The sequence below is a fragment of the Cicer arietinum genome, chromosome 4 (genome assembly GCF_000331145.2).
Source record: "Cicer arietinum cultivar CDC Frontier isolate Library 1 chromosome 4, Cicar.CDCFrontier_v2.0, whole genome shotgun sequence".
NCBI lineage: Eukaryota > Viridiplantae > Streptophyta > Magnoliopsida > Fabales > Fabaceae > Cicer > Cicer arietinum.
The window spans coordinates 38,554,415-38,575,385 of record NC_021163.2 but is presented as its reverse complement, the minus strand read 5'-3'; the positions used below and the strand labels follow the sequence as shown (position 1 = coordinate 38,575,385).

General features: G+C 32.5%; 1 pseudogene; it reads right to left on the bottom strand.

Annotated features, from left to right (window-relative positions):
• The window catches only part of LOC101507479 (uncharacterized), a 15,779-nt pseudogene extending 12,949 nt beyond the window's left edge, over positions 1-2,830 (bottom strand).
• Between the last annotated feature and the right edge of the window lie 18,141 nt (positions 2,831-20,971).

Below are 20,971 nucleotides of genomic sequence, written 5' to 3'. Positions count from 1 at the left end.
ACGGAAATGGAGATGGGAACGCTTGACTGCAGCTACGTTAGGAAGATCTCACGGGGCGCGTGGAGATCACTCCGGGTGTTTAGTTGTTTTGTAAAATGATCAGACTAGGTCGTCACAGAGGGAACGAATGTCTTTCTTTTGGGGTTGCATTTATTTTTAAACTGGAAGACTGTACTACTTTTGTTATGTATATATTTTGAATTCATGGATTAAGAATTTTTCCGCTGCTCGTAAATTCTGTTGACTTATTTGTCGTTGTATTACGACTTAAATATTTATCCAAACGTGTGTTACCTTATTTATTTTCCTGTTTTATTTTAATTCCTTTTGAAAAAAAAAAATACACTCACGCTTTGAAAAACGAGGTGTTACATAATGCACTTTGAGTCCCCTTATTTTCATTGATTCACGATTTTAGTCCCCTCGTTTCTAAATTTGAAAATATAGTCCCCCAAAAATTTAAATTTTCAAAAAATTTTCCCTATCATTGAATTTTGGGCTTATTTCAAGTAACGTGTCAAGTTGAATAATGAGCTGCCAGGTCATTGGATGATGTAACAATGCATGTGTAGATTAAATCTTATTATTTTACTTTTCATGTCATTGAAGTATTTTCATAAAAAATAAAATTTAGAACAAAGAAAATGTAAAACCTTAAAAATAAATCAGATTTCCAAAAAAATGTGTATTGTCCCAGCTAAAATTCTATATATAGACTATGAGTAATAAATCTACATAATGATAGAAATACTTACATATATTCTATGTATTTACATAATAATATTTTATTTTCAACACTAAGCAGAAATATCAAAAAGTTATAATAAAATGCACTTGAGTGGGAATTCAATCAACCCGATCACACTCTGCAAATTAGGCAACTTCAACTTGTTAACTAAAATTTTGAGAGACAGGATAAACTATAGTTTTTAACCAAGAAACCTATGTTTGAATTGCAGCATTACTAAACTAAATACTTAATTTGAGACAAAACAAACAGGAGTGCATAAACTATAAACAGAGCAATTCAAGCTTCCACCAACTTTACTTTTGCAATATTTCATTAATGGTAAGACCTAACTAACTTTCTCCAATTCTATGCAATGTGCTAGGGAAGCGAAATCCAAAACCTAATAGAGTGAGACAAGGAACCTGATATGCTCTTTAAAATAACTTTTAAAAGAATGGAAAATAGAAATAATAAAAGTTCACCGCAAAGGGATTAAAACAATGTCGATGGAAATAATAGACTTACACGGAGGAATCCGTGAACCATTGGAGTTAGGTAGTGAAGCAACTGCAGTTGATTGTAGCTGACTTAACTCAGCTTGTTCATTCAGCAACCTGTTGAATTCAGTTGTTTGCCCTTTCAACAGCAACCTTAAATAATAAGCCTTAAAAAATTCTTGATTTTCTTCTTCGAGCTTTTGCCAAACTGAAACAGAAATACACACACACATAAACGTTAGAAAGAGAAAACCAAATCATGGCTGACAAGGTATCTATTTAATTTCATTAGAAGTTTTAGGAGTTTAGATAAAGAGAGAAAAGAAAAAATGAAGATTTTCAATAGTAATTATGGTTTGATATGACTGATGATAACTTGAAACAATGAAATAATAAGCACTAACACTTATATATACTAATACAAGACTCTATCCAAATTAAATAGGGAAGCAAATCATTATAATCATATAATAATAAGAAAGAAATAAGAAAACTAATTTCAAGCGATCATAATATTAAGAGATTATAAAAATTTCTAAGGAATAGGGGGCATGTTATCTTCTGAATGTTCAAGCGCTGAAAGTGGTCTAGGAAAGGAGTTTTTACATTCCTATCATTAGTTTGAAGATAGACTCATACTTCCCAAATTTGGCTTCACAACTGAGGATATAAATGTTGGAAATGAAAGTGTGAATATTGAATTTCCAGTTTCCAAATTGGTTACAAATGAGTTAATTGACGAAAAAGTAAGTGAAAACAACCATATAGTCATTGCCTTTATGGTGGTCAAAATGTATCCCAGTTTACTATTGTGGTTTGTTGCTTAACTCATTGATAGATATCTCCTAAAGCATGTCATATACCATCTCAGCATCATAAATACAATAATATCCACAACATATGTAAAGGAAAAGAGACCCTCTAGAAGATTCTATCAACTCCAATGAAAATAAAGCTTCTCTAATCTGTCAGTTGCATAAGGCAGTAAAGCATGGGGGAGGGGAGTCGGAAAAAAAAAATAATAATGAACAAAAATTACTACCAAGTTCGGTAAAACCAGGCTCAATTTTTGCTTGAGCTAGCAGAGTTTCCATAACTTCTTTTGGGTTCATATAAAGTTGCAGACATTGTTTTATTAGATTTTGTACCTGGAATAAGGCAAATAAAAACCATGACCGAAATGAAATAAAAAGTAGAGAAGAGGGAATTGTAAGAATATTATAGGAAGAGTTAGTAAAAGAGGAGAGATTAAAATAGAGGATCATCAGAATTATTTATTCAGTAATAATTTCAATTACAAAATTATACGCTGTAAAATCAAAATAGACAGCAACAGTAGCCAGTAGTCCTATAAATAATATCTGTATCAATTAACCTATTAATCCAATTGTATTTCCGGAAATCTTTCCTAGTTGTCCTTTGATGTCATGTATGGAATGAGAAAGTTAGAAAATAGAAGATGTTGAAGAAGGTGAGGCCGGCCGGCTTACCAGTTGGATATCTTCCTGAGAAACACGTCTCACAGATCCGCTTGACATGTCTGTCTGAAGTTCCCAAATGATTTGGACATAATAATAAACATAAAGAAATAGTTCAATTTTACTCCTCCATGAGAAAAGAGCAAACCACTGTTACTATTACTATTTGAATCAATTTAAAATATACAGTTATTTGTAATAGAAGTGGCAAGAATAAATAGACAAGTAATAATGTCAAGTAAACAGTAAATAAATAATAAATAGGAAAAACGAGAGTGAGCAAAGAACATAGGGAATTTGATAGAAATAATAAAGGAAGGAAATTGGTGAAATTCTAGTACAATAAAAGAAGGAAATCGGTGAAAATCTTAGTCAATGTAGTTCGTCTAATAAGTGGATTAGTTTCAATGTATTAAGATTATATGTCATTTTAATCTTTACAAGATATACTCTAATCTGTTTTATTCTTAGTCAAGGTAGTTCGTCCATTAAGTGCATAAATTTTAATGGATTAAGAATTTCAGTTATTTTAGTATTACTAGGTTTATTCTAGTCCATTTTTGTTCTTAATCTATGTAGTTCGTTTAATAAGTGCATAAATCTCAATGGATTAATATTTTAGGTCATTTTAGTTTTTACTAGATTTATTCTAGTCCATTTTGGTTCTTAATTAATATGGGTCGTCCAATAAGTTCATAAGTCCCAATGGATTAATAATTTAGATCATATTGGTATTTACTATGTTTTTTTTTTTCTTTCTTCATTTTAGTTCTTATTCAATGTAGTAGGTGCAATAAGTGCAAAATTCTCAATAGATTAATATTTTAGGTCATTTTAGTCTTTATTAGGTTTAATCTTGTCTACTTTGGTTCTTAATCAATCAGGGCATAAGTCTCAATGGATTATAATTTTAGTTCATTGTAGTTCTTACTAGGTTTATTCTAGTCCATTTTGGTTCTTTGTGAATGAAGTTTGTAACACCCCGTTTTTTCAAAGCGAGGGTATATTTTTTTTTTTTAAAAGTAATTAAAAACGAACAAAGAAATAAATCAGGAAATGCTGTTGGATGAATAATTGAGTCATTATAATTTACGCAGCGGAAAGGTTTCTCCAATTACAAATCCAAAACATTTCTACATAAACATCAAATGGTACATGGAACCCATTCAAAGATGATATAAAACTGATAATATTTGTATAAGTACAGTTTTCCAAAACTAAAATACTCCAAACCAAAAAGAAGGACCCCTAGTCCCTATACATCATCCTAATCTGATCATCCTACCAAAAACTATACACCCTGAGTAATCTCCACGCGCCCCGTGAGATCCTCCTAACACAACCGCAGTCAAGCATTCCCATCTCCATCCCTGTCCGTAGGGTACGAACCAGTAGGGCCGTCCTGACTCTCATCTGAGGGCAAAGCCCAGATTTCCACAATAGTGTAAAGGGTCACCAACCAGAAAATAACAGTTAACACATAGCAATTAAGTTTTTGAATGCTCAAAACAACTTTTTAACTAAGCATGCACCTTAACAGGATTTTCAATGTGCGAAAAGTTCATACATTACATTGCCAATGAAAATGAAGGTAAAATGCAGTTCTCGATCTCCTAATTAACACATGATAAAACAAAACATGGATAGATTCATGAGCAATTAATCATACAACTAAAAATGAGGATTTTCACTGAGCCAATCGATTGGGCAATCGATTGGGGTGAAGATTTTTAATGAAAACAGAATCCTGGGCTGAATTCAATCGATTGGTAAATCGATTGATTGGTTCCTGAGCCCCTGGTTTCGAGCCAATCGATTTCCTAATCGATTTGGTGAGGGATTCTTAATGAAAACAGAATCCTGGGCTGAATTCAATCGATTGGTAAATCGATTGATTGGTTCCTGAGCCCCTGACTTAAGGCCTAATCGATTGGGCAATCGATTTCGAAAGGGATTTTAAAAAGGCTGATTTACAAAATCGATTGGCTAATCGATTTTGTGAATTGGCCAAGTCCCTGTTTACCCATCCAATCGATTGGGAAATCGATTTCCCTGATCAGTTTTCCAAAAATTCATGAATTAACCTAAGTCATTCCTAATCAAGTTCACCACTTAACACTTAGCAATTTCTACGCGATTACTACGACACACAAAGGTTCGATAACCATCATACTCACACACAATACACAACACATAGCACTTAACACCTTCATCTCAGTTATCACGATAAATCAAAATTCGAATCACTCAATCATAAACTCAAATCAAACATGACTCGCGTGCCAGGCACCCTAATGCAATGCGTATATGCCAAAATGCATGGACTCGGAATTCCAAACCAAAACCCTCCTCGAAGGGCCGTAAATCATAATTGTACCGCCTATCGCAGGCCAAAGTACCAATTACCGAGGTGCCACCTATCACGGGTCAGCACGATTTACTAAAATGCGTAAATCATAAACGTACCACCTATCACGGGTCAGTACAGTTTACCGAGGTGTCACCTATCACGGGTCAACACGATTTACTAAAAGAAAAAGCGGAAATCGTAAATGTACCACCTATCACGGGTCAGTACAGTTACCATGGTGTCACCTATCACGGGTCAACACGATTTACTAAAATATAAATCGCAAACGTACAACCTATCACGGGTCCGTACAGTTTACCAAGGTGCCACCTATCACGGGTCAGCACAATTCACCAAAAATGTAAATCGTAAATGTACCACCTATCACGGGTCAGTACAGTTACCATGGTGTCACCTATCACGGGTCAACACGATTTACTAAAATGTAAATCGCAAACGTACAACCTATCACGGGTCCGTACAGTTTACCAAGGTGTCACCTATCACGGGTCGACACAATTTACCAAATGAAATGCATGAGCATACACAGACTCCATTCACAACAATCGTTAAGCAAATGCAGATATTAAAAGATTCCCCATTTTTAATACCCATTTAACTTAAACGACTTTCAAACAACATTAATTAAATAAGTCATTAAGAGATTCCCCGTTCTTAATACCGATTTAACTTAATGATTTTCAAAACAAAACGTTAAGCAAACAGTCATATTAAGAGATTCCCCATTCTTAATATACTTTTGACTTAAACGGTTTTCTCGCAAAACATTCAGTAAACGAGTCATTAAGAGATTCCCCATTCTTAATACTCATTTACCGAAACGATTTTCAAAAACGATAGTTAAGTAACCGAGACATTAAGAGATTCCCCATTCTCAACGCCCAGTTAACTTAAACATTTTCCTCAAATACACATTAAGTAAACCGAGGTATTAAAAGATTCCCCATTTTTAATACTCGTTTAACTCTAATGGTTTTCAAATTCCACAGAAACAAATTCAAACATACTTTCACATTCAAACCATAATTCACAACAACCACACCAATTAACAAACATCAAGTTTCATTTACCCATAATCATACACAATGACATTCAAATTCATTTACCACGAAACATTCATCACTATAAACAAAACCTAACTCTTAGGGTTTTACCCGTAACGCACTAGTTTGGTTTTTCCCCAAATCGACACATTTAACCCTAACAATTTCCTTCCCACACAACTACAGATAAGTCCCTAATGCAATCTAGAAGTTTGGAAGGAGCCCTTACCTCAAAGTTAGCTTTATCGAGAGTTTCCGGTTCCGCGAGAAATTCCGGTAAAATCTCCGCTTGCAACGCCGCTTCCAAAGTAGTGCACTAGCACCGTAGCACGGAGGTGAGCAACTTTCCCTTCTATCTCTTCGAGAAAAGAGGTTTGGATCTAGGAGAAACGGAGGGGTTTGTGTTTGGATCTTAAAAACCGTATTTCTTCGTTTTCGAATCAAAGAGGAAGAGTGGAGTTACGAAAACCTTGATCTAACCCTCACCCAACCTTGGGTCACTAGTTTTGAAGGAAAGGAAGCAACGAAAACGAAAAATGGAGGAGGATGAATTTTCTTGGTTCCTTGCGTGAGTTTTCAGAGGAAGAAGATGGAATTGAAGATTTTCCTTCCTTTCTATTTCTTTCCTTTCTTTTTCCTTTCTTCCTTTTTCCTTCCTTCCTTTATATTCTATTTTCTTTTCCTTTTCCTTCCTTATAGTTTTCCTTTCTTTTTCCCTCCAAGCAAACATATATAACTATAATAAATATAACTCAACAAATATCTCAAAATCTAGATATTTATTAAATTACCGTTTCACCCGAAACGCCTTAAATTAACCGTAAAGTATTTTCCGCAGTTAAATTCAATTTATTTATCGACGAGGAATTCTAATTGGCATTGAAATATCTTTTTGATTATAAAACTCCAAAATATTATTAACTTTGGCTTAAAAGCCTCCGAGCCAAAATCCAAAATATACCAAAAATACATAAAAGGGCACTTTAAAATTATGGGTCTTACAAAGTTCATCTAATAAGTGCATTAGTTTCAATGGATTAAGATTTTTGGTCATTTTGATCTTTAATAAAAATATTTTAATCTGTTTAGTTCTTAGTCAATGTAGTTCGTCCAATAAGTGCATAAGTCTCAATGGATTAAGAAATTAAGTCATTTTAGTCTTTACTAGGTTTATTCTCATCCATTTTGGTTTTTTGCCAATGTATTTCCTCTAATAAGTGCATTAGTTTAATTAATTTAAATTATAGGTTATGTTTGTCTTTAATAGGTTTATTTTAATCCATATTGGATCTTAGACAATGTAGATCGTCCAATTAATGCATAACTTTCAATGGAATAAGATTTTTGGTCATTTTTGTCTTTACTAGGTTTATTCTTGTCCACTTTGGTTCATAGTCAATTTAGTTCGTCCAATAAATGCATTAGTTTCAATGGGTTAAGATTTTAGGTCATTTTAGTCTTTAAAAGATTTATTCTAATATGTTTTAGATCTTAGTCAATGCCGTTTGTCTAATAAGTGCATTTGTTCGCCTAAAATGTACATTAGTTTCAAAGTCTTAAGAATTTAGGTCATTTCGATCTTTAATATGTTTATTCTAAACCGTTTTAGTTCTTAGTCATTGTAGTTCATCAAATAAATGCATAATTCTCAATGGATTAAGATTTTGGTCATTTTAGTTTTTGCTAGGTTTATTCTAGTAAATTTTGGTACTTAGTCAATGTAGTTATTCTAATAAGTGCATTTGTTCTAAGTCCCAATGGATTAACAATTTAGTAATTTTTATCTTTACTAGGTTTATTCTAGACTATTTTAGTTATTAGTCAATTTAGTTCGTCTAATAGATGCATTTGTTTCAATAGATTCAAATTTTAAGTCGTTTTGGTCTCTACTAGTTATATTCTTGTCCATTTTGTTTCACAGTCAACGTAGTTAGTCCAATAAGTACATTAGATTCAATGGGTTAAATTTTTTGGTCATTTTGGCCTGTGAAAGATTGATTTTAATTTGTTTTAAATCTTAGTCAATGTAGTTCTTCTATTAAGAGTGTAAGTCACAATGGATTAAGATTTTAGGTCATTCTGGTCTTTACTAAGTTTATTCTAGCCCATTTTGGTTCTTAGTCAATGTAGTTCGTCAACTAAGTGCATAAGTCGCAATGGATTAAGATTTTCGGTCAATTTAGTCTTTGCTAGGTTTATTCTAGTTCATTTTGATTCTTAGTCAATATAATTCGTCAAATAATTGCATAAATCACAATGGATTTTTTTTTTCATTTTAGTCTTTATCAGTTTTATTCTAGTCCATTTTGGTTCTAGTCAATGTAGTTTGTCAAAATAGGGAATTAGTTTCTATGAATTAAATTATAGGTATTTTTTAATTAGTTTGTTGTGATTCATTTTGGTTTTTAGGCAATATAGTTTGTTTAATAAGTGCATAAGTCTTAATAGATTAAGATTTTAGGTAATTTTGGTATTTACTATGTTTATTCTAGTAGATTTTTATTCATAGTCAATGTTGTTCATCCATTAAATGCATAAGTCTCAGTGGATTAAGATTTTAGGTCATTTTGTTCTTTACTAGGTTTATTCTTGTCCATTTGGTTCTTAGTCAATATAGTTTGTCCATTTAGAGCATAAATTTTGATGGATTTCAATTTTATGTCATTTTGGTTTATATTTGGTTTGCTCTCGTCCATTTTGGTTATTAGTCAATGTAGTTCATCTAATAAATGCATAAGTCTCAATGAATTAAGATTTTGGCCATTTTAGTCTTTACTAGAACTATTCTAGTCCACTTTGGTTCTTAGTCAATGTATTTCATCCGATAAGTGCATAAGTTTCAAAAGATTAAGATTTTAGGTCATTAAAAGGTTTATTCTAGTCTATTTTAGTTCTTATTCAATTTAGTTCGTCCAATAAGTGCATAAGTCTCAATGGACTAAGATTTTAAGTCATTTAGGTCTTTACTAAGTTTATTCTAATATGTTTTTGTTCTTACCCAATGTATTTCTCTAATGAGTTTATTCTAGTCCATTTTGGTTTTAGGTCAACGTAGTTGATCTTATAAGTGCATTGGATTCAATGTATTAAGGTTTTAGGTCAATATAGTTCGCCCAATAAATGCATAACCTTCAATGGATTAAGATTTTGGTCATTTTGGTATTTAATAGGTTTATTCTAATCAATTTTTTTTCTTAGGTAATGTTGTTGGCCCAATAAGTTCATAAGTCTCAATTGATTAAGATTTTTGGTCATTTTTCTCTTAAATTGGTTTATTCAAATTCATTTTATTTCTTTGTCAATGTAGTTTGTCTAATAAGTGCAAAAGTCTCATTGGATTTCGATTTTAGATCATTTTGGTATTTACAAGGTTATTTCTTGTCCATTTTGGTTCTTAATCAATGTAGTTCGTCTATTAAGTGCGTAAGTCTCAATGGGTTCATATTTTATCATTTTAGTTTTTACTAGGTTTATTCAATTAAGTGCATAAGTCATATTAGTCTTTACTCGGTTTATTCTTATTTGTTTTAGTTCTTAGTCAATTTAGTTCTTCTAATAAATGCATAAATCTCATTGGGTTAAAATTTTAGGTCATTTTGATCTTTAATAGGTTTATTCTAATTCGTTTTAGTTCTTAGTCAACGTAGTTCATCCAATAACTGCACAAATCTCAATGGATTAATATTTTAGTCCATTATATGAACATCAAAAGTCTTAACGTATGTCAAAATAGAGCTTAATATATACCACAAAAAGTATATAAATATATCAATTTGGTCCCTATTATTTGCACATGATGCAAGTTCATGTCAAACAATATATTTTTTAAACCATCAATTTAGCCCTAACAATTGCCCACGAGACAGTTAACATGACATGTCAGCAAAGTAAACTATGTCATGTGATTGTCACTGAGGAGGGACTAACTTGATTAACATTTTGGAAAGCCAATAATCATTTTGAAATTTTGATAAAGTCAGGGACTTAGTTGAAACAAGTGATTAACTTGAGGGATCATCTTGGATATTTACTCATTAATCTATGAAGTCCAAATACTTATTACGAATGTTATACGGTACAAATATGTGGATACGTGAAATTTTAAGATTTTAGATAAAATACAACTAAGATACATTAACAAAAAATTTATTAAAAAAATTATGCAAATGTAGAATATTTATAAATAAAGAGACATGAATCATTACTTATTAATATATAATTACAATGATCATCATTTTCGCATTATATTTTAATTGATGTGTTAGGATATCAACAATAGAAACATTAAAAGAATATCTAAGACGTATCAAATAAGTTATTTTTAAGTGGGAAGCAAATTGTGAAGTTGTTGAACTAGATGAAAGTACCATGGTGACACACTCAATAACAAAGTTGTCATGATTATCATTATCGCCTTCAAAAGTACACAAAAATATGCAAAATGGTCCGAACAACATAGTTACACTAACAAAATAGCAATAATTATCATTCTTTTGTGAGATTTGTTTATTTTGAATTGTTTATATCACTAATAAACATCAACAACCACATGGATTAAACACTTTTGCATTTATTCACCTCTTTAAAATTATGAGTCATTTCTACATATGGGGTAAACTTCCAATCAAAAGCAATTTCGGCAATAAATGTGTTTCCAAGAACAAGCAAATTATGGATCCTAATTTAACGAAGTTGTATGTATCTGTTGAACTCTTTATTGTGAACAATGGTTAGATGGAAACAAGAATGTACAACAACATATTGAATATTTTTTGGACAACGTAAATACAAATCTTGTTTGCACATTTTCAATCTTGATGAGAAGCTACCCACCAGTTTATTACTAGATAAGAATCTATTTTTATCGAAAGTTGATTTATCCTGCGCAAACTCATACAATAAAATGACGTATCTTGATAATAATGTGACTAAAGATCTTATTCTTCTTTATAATCTGATCACAAGTGAATATATAAAGGTTTCAAATGGCAAACAAAATCTTAAATCAACTTTTTTATACATTTTTAACAAACATAAACAAATAAATAAAAAATATCACAAAGATATGTAGAGAGGCAATAAATATAGTATTCAAATTGAAATGAACACTCTCAAACATCAATATAGAGGGAAGTTGGAAATGATAATGAGATAATGTGTTGATCGATATCCAACATATCGTTAAAAAATATATATGTAATTGTAAGTTCCCAAAGATTGATAATAGTATTTGATTATAGCATTTGGGCACATGTTTCTAACTTTTTAGTTTGGTATTTTAAAAACTTTTTATAGCTTAGAATAATATTTTTAGTTTGTTTTTAAACTTTGGGTCGAATTTGAATTATAATTTTATTATTTGCATTTTGACTTTTGTTCGCTCTGTAGGCCATAACTTGAGCTCTGGATATCGGATTGGCGCATACGAGTAGGCATTGGAAAGCTAAAAATCAGAACTACAACTTTTTTTTTGGAGTAAAAGTCCAACGCCAAACTTGAGATTCAGGTTACACTGCCAATTTCGATTCATGATTCTATTCTTGTTTTTTTTATTATATTGATATTCTGATTGCTTAAATTGAATTTCAATAGGATCGATTAAATTTATTTGACAAAATTTAGTTTCGGTTTCTAACTTAATTGAATTATAATTTTGCGACGCTTGACTGTTAATTGTAATATTTTGGTGATTGAGATGCTTAATCTAATCAAAGAAACCGAATTCACATAGGATTGATTACGCTTCTTTGATCAATTCTATAGTCAAATAAGAATTGAATCACGAATTAGAAATTAAACTCATTGATATAATATGTGATAGGTCTGAAACTCGAATAAGTGGATGAATCGTTTTGCTCATTTGTTAAATAAAAAATCTAAAAAAACCCTTTTTAATTTCAACTTTCAATTCGGTTATTATTATTATATCAGAAGTCCTTGCGAAACGATTCGAGTTATTACCTCTATTTACATTTTATCAATTGTATTTGACCCGTGTGCGATAGCGAATCGAATTGGCGCAGTTGTCGGGGACTCTCTAATAACAATATTAATCGATATTAACCCTATTTTCAGGCGACTGCCTCAGATTGCTCCAAAATTTCGCCAGAAAATCAGAAAAAAAAAAAAAATCAAGGATTAGGACTCTTGAATAAGGGACTTATACTAGACACAACGCTCAAAATCCCAAATTCCTTCGTTTAGACCATTTTTTCAATTTTTTGAATTTTTCAAATTCTCCAAAAATTCCAAAAAAATTTGTGTAGCCTTTATTTAATTTTTAGAAATTTGTGGCGGTATTTTTATATTTTTTAGATTTTATTTGATAGGGTTTTCAATTTTTCACTTCAATTTTATTGATATGGACATTGTTGGAATTTTCAGAATTGTGATTTTGCATTGCATTGTTATGATGATGCATGACTAGGGCTAGTTCTGTAAATCTGCATTCTCTTGAACCTGAAATAGATAGGACATTTAATTTACATTGTAGACTTAATAGAGCTGCTAGTGTTAACGAGTTAGAGTCAGATACTTAAATTGACAACTTGCTGCAAAATATGGTTGATGCGAATAATAGAACCTTAAGACAACTTGCTGCACCTAATGTCAATTATAATGCATTGTGTATTACATATCCTGAAGTTACTGTGCCATTGGAACTTAAATATGGTTTAATACATTTGCTTCCAAAGTTTAATGGTATTGCAGGTGTGTATTACATATCCATGTTGTGTGTTCTACCATTAAGTCTCAAGGAGTCACAAAAGACCACATTAAATTGAGAGCCTTCCCATTTCACTCAAAGATGCTTCCAATGACTGGTTATACTACATTCAACCAGGTTCTGTTACAAGTTGGAATGATCTCAAAATATTGTTTCTAGAAAAATTCTTCCCTGCCTCAAGAGCTGCTTCAATTAGAAAAGAAATATGTGGCATCAGGTAGATTGATAGGAAATCATTACATAAGTATTGAAAGAGATTCAAGAAATTAGTTTCTAGCTGTCCTCATCACCAAATTTCTGAATAATTGCCCATCTAGTATTTTTATGAAGGCTTGCTACCTATGGATAGAAGCGTTTTGGATGCTGCTAGTGGGGGAGCACTTGACGATAAGACCCCACAAGCGGCAAAGGTATTGATTGAGAACATGTCCATTAATTTTCAGCAGTTTACAACTAGAAGCAATTTTGCAGTGTCGACAAGGGGTGTGAATGAAATTCAAGCTTCTTCCAATAAGAATTTAGAAGGCAGACTTGATGAGCTTACATCCTTAGTAAAAAAGTTGACAATAGGTAAAACCCAAGTTGGTAAGTGGTATTTTCACTTCTCCAGAGCATCCTACAGATCCATGTCCCACATTGCAAGAATATCTAATTGTTGATGCTCCTCAAGCATATGCATCAAATATATACAATCCTCAAGCCAACTATGATCTGTCATCTAACATGTACAATCCTGGTTGGAGAAACCATCCCAACCTGAGATGGGGGAATTCATCTGCACAACAGCAACCTAGGCAGCAGTAGCAGCAAAATATCCCTCAATAGCAAAACAATGCACCTTCATTAGAGGACCTCGTTAAGCAGACGACTATCAAGAATCTCCAATTTCAACAAAGAACATATTCCACCATTCAAAATTTGGAAACAAAGATTGGTCAACTAGCCACTTCAATTAATCAATTGCAGACTCATGGGTCAAACTAATTGTCTGCACAGACAGTAGTAAATGCAAATGCTCCCAATGTCAGTGCAATCACATTGAGGTATGAGAAAGTTGTTGAAATACCAAAGGCACATGAAACTGCTGTGAAAAATGACAAGGTTGCTGAGGACACTTTGATACTTGAAATTGTTGATGCTGAGCACAATATACCACTTCCTTTTCCTCAAAAGGTAGTGAAGACTAAGAAAATGGACGAGACATATAAGGACAAGGAGATCTTGGATACATTTAGGAAGGTGGAAGTGAACATTCCCCCCATTTAAGCAATTAAACAGATTCCAAGATATGCAAAATTTCTAAAAGATTTGTGCACACACAAGAGAAGGTCAAAAGGTAATGAAAGAGTAAACATGGGGCGAAATGTTTCAACCCTCATTCAGCCATGCCTCAGAAATACAAAGATCCCGGAACTTTTTCCATTCCATGTACCATAGGCAATAGTCAATTTGAAAAATGCTATGTTAGATTTAGGAGCTTCCATTAATGTTATGCCTACATCTATTTTTAACTCTCTTGCTCTTGGACCTTTACAGAGTATAGGTGTTATCATTCAATTGGCGAACATGAGCAATGCTCATCATGCTGGACTTGTGGAGGATGTACTTGTTTGAGTTAATGAATCAGTATTTCATGCAGATTTTTTCATTCTGGACATGGAAGGAAAGTATAAGTCCAATAGGGCGCCTATCATCTTAGGCATATCATTCTTGAAAACTACTAGAACAAAAATTAATGTGCATGCTGGAACTCTATCCATGGAATTTAGTGATAGCATTGTAAAATTTAACATCTTTGATGCTATGAAACACCCCTTGGAAGAGCATTCTATTTTTCAAATTTAATTGCTTGCTGATTTGGTTGATGACACTTACCCTGATTTGTTTGCTACTGATTTTCATTCATTGTCTGGTTTTGGTGATACTTATACTTGTGAATGTTGTACATATACTCAATTGTGCTTTGTGTGTGTTGAGATCGTAGTTTCCTTACAGGTTGATCATTGCGCTAATATTTATATTTCTACTAACAAAATTGATTTTGCAGCCTTAACTTCGACCACTGGTGTTGTACCCTCCATTGAACAACCACCGACTATAGAGCTTAAACCACTTCCTGAAAATTTGAAATACGCATATTTAGAAGGAAGTGGCAAGTTAGCTGTGATTATTTTAGCCAAACTTGAAGATGAACAAGAAGAGAAGCTGTTGCAGATTTTAAGAAAACACCAGAAGGCAATCGGATGGACCTTGGCTGATATTTCTAGTATTAGCCCATCCATGTGTATGCATAGGATACTACTGGAGGATGGGGTAAAATCATTCAGGCAACCCCAAAGGCGACTTAACCCATTAATTATGGATGATGTAAAAAATGAAGTGACAAATCTCTTGCAAGCATGCATTATATACCCCATCTCTGATAGTCAATGGGTGAGTCCGGTGCATGTAGTCCCTAAGAAAACTGGACTCACAGTGGTTAAAAATGAAAATAATGAACTTATCCCCACACAAATGCAGAATAGATGGAGGGTATGCATCAATTACACGAGACTAAACCAGACAACTAGAAAAGATCATTTTCCTTTACCATTCATTGATCAGATGCTTGAACAATTGGCTGGTAAGTCACATTATTGCACTAGAGGACCAAGAAAAGACCACGTTCACTTGCCCTTTCAGCACATTTGCATAAAGGAGGATGCCCTTAGGCCTATGCAATGCTCCTGGAACTTTCCACTACTGCATGATTAGTATTTTCTCTAACTTGATAGAAAATTGTATTGAAGATTTCATGGATGATTTTACTGTGTATGGTTCCTCATTTGATGCATGCTTGAACAATTTAGATAGAGTTTTGCATAGATGTATTGAAACTAACATTGTGCTGAATTATGAAAAATGTCGTTTTGTGGTTGAACAAGGCATAGTTTTGGAACATGTGATCTCTAAAAATAGGATAGAAGTGGATCCTGCCAAGATTGATGTGATTTCAAATTTGCCTTACCCATCTTGCATCCGCGAGATTCGTTCTTTTCTTGGCCATGCAGGTTTTTATAGGCGCTTTATCAAGGATTTCTGCAAGATAGCTCTTCCGTTGTCAAATTTGTTGTAAAAAGATGTGAGTTTCATCTTTAATGACAAATGCAAGAAGGCGTTTGATTTCTTAAAGGCAGCATTGACCTCTACTTCCATAATTCAACCACCCAATTGGACCCTCCCTTTTGAAATTATGTGTGTTGGATCTAACTATGCAGTGGGAGCAGTCCTTGCACAAAGGGTTGCTTTGAAGTTCTTGCTGAAGAAACCAGAAGCAAAACCGAGATTGATTTGGTGGATGTTGTTACTCCAAGAATTTGATTTAGAGATTAAAGATAAGAGTGAAGCTGAAAATTTGGTGGCAGATCATTTGAGCAGAATAGAAATGGATGAGGACCCTATCCCAATTCGTGATGACTTCCTTGATGAGCAACTGCTACAATTGGGTGAGGTAACTCTTTGGTTTGCTGATTTAGTTAATTATCTAGTTGCTTGAGTATTTCCTATAGATGCATCCAGAACACAAATACACAAACTTAAAAGTGATGCCAAATACTGTGTGGGATGATCCATATCTATGGAAATTCGATAGTGACCAGGTGATAAGGCGATGTGTTTCCCACCATGAGGCTCAATCCATTCTTCGTTTTTGTCATGCCTCTCAAGCTAGGGGACATTTTGGTCCTCAATGGACAACAAGAAAAGTCTTAGACTCAGGTTTCTGTTGGCCCACATTGTTTAAAGATGCTTTTGAGACTTACAAAGCTTGTGAACAATTCCAAATAGCAGGAACAACAATCACTCATAGGAGTGAGATGCCTCAACAACCTATGTTTTTCTATGAAGTATTTGATGTGTGGGCATTAACTTTATTGGCCCTTTTCTTGTATCTTTTGGTTTTGTCTATATTTTACTAGTTTTTGATTATGTTTCAAAGTGGGTGGAAGCAATACCCACTAGGACTAATGATTCTTAAGTTGTTGCAGGTTTTATCAGATCAAATATTTTTTGCAGGTTTGGAATACACCGGGCCATCATAAGGGATCAAGCACTCATTTTTGCAACCGCACCATGGGCGCTTTGCTTCAGAAGTTTGGGGTTGTGCACAAATTTTCTACACCTTATCATCCCCACACTAATGGGCAAGCTGAAATCTCAAACAGGGAAATCAAACAGATCTTAGAAAAGATGGTGCAGCCAAACATGAAAGACTAGAGCTACTGACTTGAAGAAGCTCTTTGGGCTCATAGAACAACCTACAAAACACCAATAGGGATGTACCCTTATCGACTTGTGTTTGGTAAGGCATGCCATCTCCTAGTGGAAATAGAGCACCATGCTTATTGGGCGATCAAGAGTTGTAACCTTGAGATGGAGAAAACATGTTTGGAGAGAAAGCTTCAACTGCAACACAACTTGAAGAGCTTAGACTTGAAGCTTATGAGAACTCTCAGATCTATAAGGAGAAAACTAAGTACTTTCATGATAAGATAATTTCTAGGAAGGAATTTTTCATTGGCAAAAAACGTTTTATTGTTTAAATTCCGTCTGAAAATTATGGCTGGAAAACTTCGATCGAAGTGGATTGGCCCTTTTGTTGTTACTAATATTTTTCCTCATGGTGTAGTGGAAATAAAAAGTGAAAACACCGAGAAAGTGTTCAAAGTAAATGGACAACGCCTCAAGCTATTTCATTAGAGCTTTGTGTTTGAAGATGCTACCATAGATGAACTCTCCTTGAAAATGCCCACCTACACTGAAGTTTGAACAATGAGCTCCATTTCCTTACTCTTATTTTATACTTGTTACTTTCATTGAGGACAATGTGTAATTTAAGTGTGGGGGTATTATTTAGGATTTTATTATTTAGGATTTTATTTGTTATATTTCAAAAAAAAAAAATATATAAAATATGAAAAAAATATAAAAATCGACATTGCACTACATGCTTTTTCATCCGATTCTGTGGTTATAAATGTTGAGAGTTTGTTTCGACTAGCATGATTGGATAGTATCTTTGCATTATTGATAAAATAAGTTAGATTAAAATGCTAAATTGTATATCATTTGTGATAGGTCATTAACCTTTGTGAGATTTTTTAGCCTTATTATGAATGAAATATATTTTTCCATCTTTTGTGTGTGTGTGTGTTATCTCACTCATGATTGCTAGTTATGCTAGAACTTGACTTGACTCTTGTCTGCATGCATATATTGAAATAATCTAGGCATTTGATTAAGCTACTAGCCAAATAAGCATACCATACAATTATCCATTTGTTTAAAACCATTTGAGCCTAATTATCTCATTATTTGTTATATAGCTCATTACAAGCCTAAAAGTGAAAAATAATAATTAACCCAATCTCAGGGGATAAAGGAGTCTTTCCTTAAATAAGTGTAGGGATGCTCAACTTGTTTGTTTAAATTTGAGTGTTATGAGAAAGAAAAAAAAATTGAGAAAAAAAAACTGAGAAGAAAAAAAAAATAAAGAAAAAAAAATATGAGGAAAAATGGTTGTGTTGTGAGCAAAGAGAGTGTGAAAATAAAAGTCAATGATGTTTTGTTGAGTTACTTCTTAATGTTGTTTTTCTCTCTTAATCATTACTCCTTTATCCTCTTTGATTTTAAACCCTAGTCTCCTTAGGTGCATGTGTTTCAACCTTACCTTGGCCACATTACAACCTGAATAAAGACCTTTTGATCATTAGGTGCATGTGTTTCAAATATAGATTATAGAGGCTTGTCAAGCATATGGTAGTGCTAGCTTTCATGATGTGCTTTGAGTGTAAACAGTATCCCAAATATTTTGATTGTAAACACTTTGAGAGAATTTTATATACTGGGAGGACTCTATCACTTATGATGCATTCTTTAGATAACTTATCCTCTTGTTTGCCTTGAATGTGATAAAAAAAAACTATTCATGATTGCCTTAAGTTAGAAATATTTTTTTTCTCTCACCACTTTGAATTCATAAAGAATATTTGGAATCACATGCTTTGCTTTGCTCGGAGTGCAAAAGTTTAAGTGTTGGGGAATTTGATCATAACATTTGGGACATGTTTCTAGCATTTCAGTTTGGTATTTTAAAAGCTCTTTATAACTTAGAATAATATTTTTAGTTTGTTTCTAAACTTTGGGTCGAATTTGAATTATAATTCTATTATTTGCATTTTGACTCTTGTTCGCTTTGTAGGTCATAACTTGAGCTCTGGATATCGGATTGGCGCATACGAACAAATGTTGGAAAGCTAAAAATCAGAGCTACAACTTTTGTTTTGGAATAAAAGCCCAACGCCAAACTTTACTGGGCCTAAATTACAGATTTCGTAATCTGGACTTTTGTAATAATTTTAAATAGCGGGTTACTTATTTTTTAAACCCTAAACCCTAAAGCTCAATATTGAGTACTATATATTGGCAGTTTTGTTTATTTTAGAGAAGGGAAATATTAGGATTCAGATTGCTACAAGAAATAAAAAGTTTTTATTTTAATTTCATGGAAGGCTAATTTTATAAGGTTAATCCACGAGTTCAGAGTTTCATCAACACCTTGAGATTTAGGTTACACTGTCAATTTCGATTCATGATTATATTCTTATTTATTTGATTATATTGATTTTCTGATTGCTTAAATTGATAGGATCGATTAAATTTATTTGACATAATTTTGTTTCAGTTTCTAATTTAATTGAATTATAATTTTGCGACACTTTATCATTAATTGTAATATTTTGATGATTGTGATGCTTAATCCAATCAAAGAAACCGAATTAACATAGGACTAAATAATATTAAGGACTAAATATATTTAACCTTTGATTTTATATAACACATTTTTGTAATTTATTGGAACTGTTACACATATACTATTTTTGCCATGTTGTCTATTAAGAAAATACAACACCGTGAAGATTCTATAATTAGTGTACCGTCTTCCCTTCAACAAATTAATGTCCAATAAATAAAAAGATGATCAATGGTGACTCTTAATTTGTAAAGTTGAAAGACATAAGTGATAGTTGATCTAGATATTAAAATTTCCCTCTCACAAATATTGAGATATTAAATATACAAATCCAATTTAAATGACATGATTCTGTTTTTTAGTGTTTTATTGTATTTTTTCTTTGTGTTTACTAAAATCTCCTCAAGTTCAATTTAGACTATTTAACTTTGTAGAAAGATATTAGATGTTACTATTTTCTATTATACAATGAAGCTCGTAGTATATTTGTACCTTATGAACTTGTTGGGGTTGATGCAATATATATTAATAGCATACAACATGCATGCCTTGCAATAAAGCTTATTTACAAATTTAAAGACATTTTGATTGGACAAAATAATTGTGAAGAGGTTATGATGAAGCTTATTGACTGGGTTGATATATGCAACAATGGTTGAACATAAACACAAATAGAGCCATGTTGTCATGCTTTTGTTGATTATATTATAGATTGGTAGAATTTATGCCTATATATATTTTTGTTTTGTTTTACGGAGTATAATGGATTCTAATGTCTTCTTGATATACTAATTTTAAAAATTAATGAAATGCACGGTGTTTTGATATCTCTAGTTTGTGTCACATTATTAATTAAGGTACACGTAAAATATGCTTTCAAATGAATTAATAAATACACAATTCATTAAGGTACACACAAAATATGTCTAAACAAGCTTCCCCAGAATAGGTAGTGTGTTGATCATAGCATTTGGGCACATGTTTTTAGCTTTTTAGTTTGGTATTTTAAAAGCTCTTTATAACTTAGATTAATATTTTTAGCTTGTTTCTAAACTTTGGTCGAACTTGAATTATAATTTTATTATTTACATTTTAATTTTATTATTTATATTTTGATTCTTTCTCGCTATATAGGTCATAACTTGAGCTCTGGATATCGGAGTGGCACATATGAGCAGGCGTTGGAAAGATAAAAAATATGAGCTACAACTTTTTTGTTTGAAGGAAAGACCAATTCCGAACTTTACTGGGCCGAAATTGCAAATTTTGTAATCTGGATATTTGAAATAATTTTAATTAGCGGGCCACTTGTTTTTAAACCCTAAACCCTAAAGT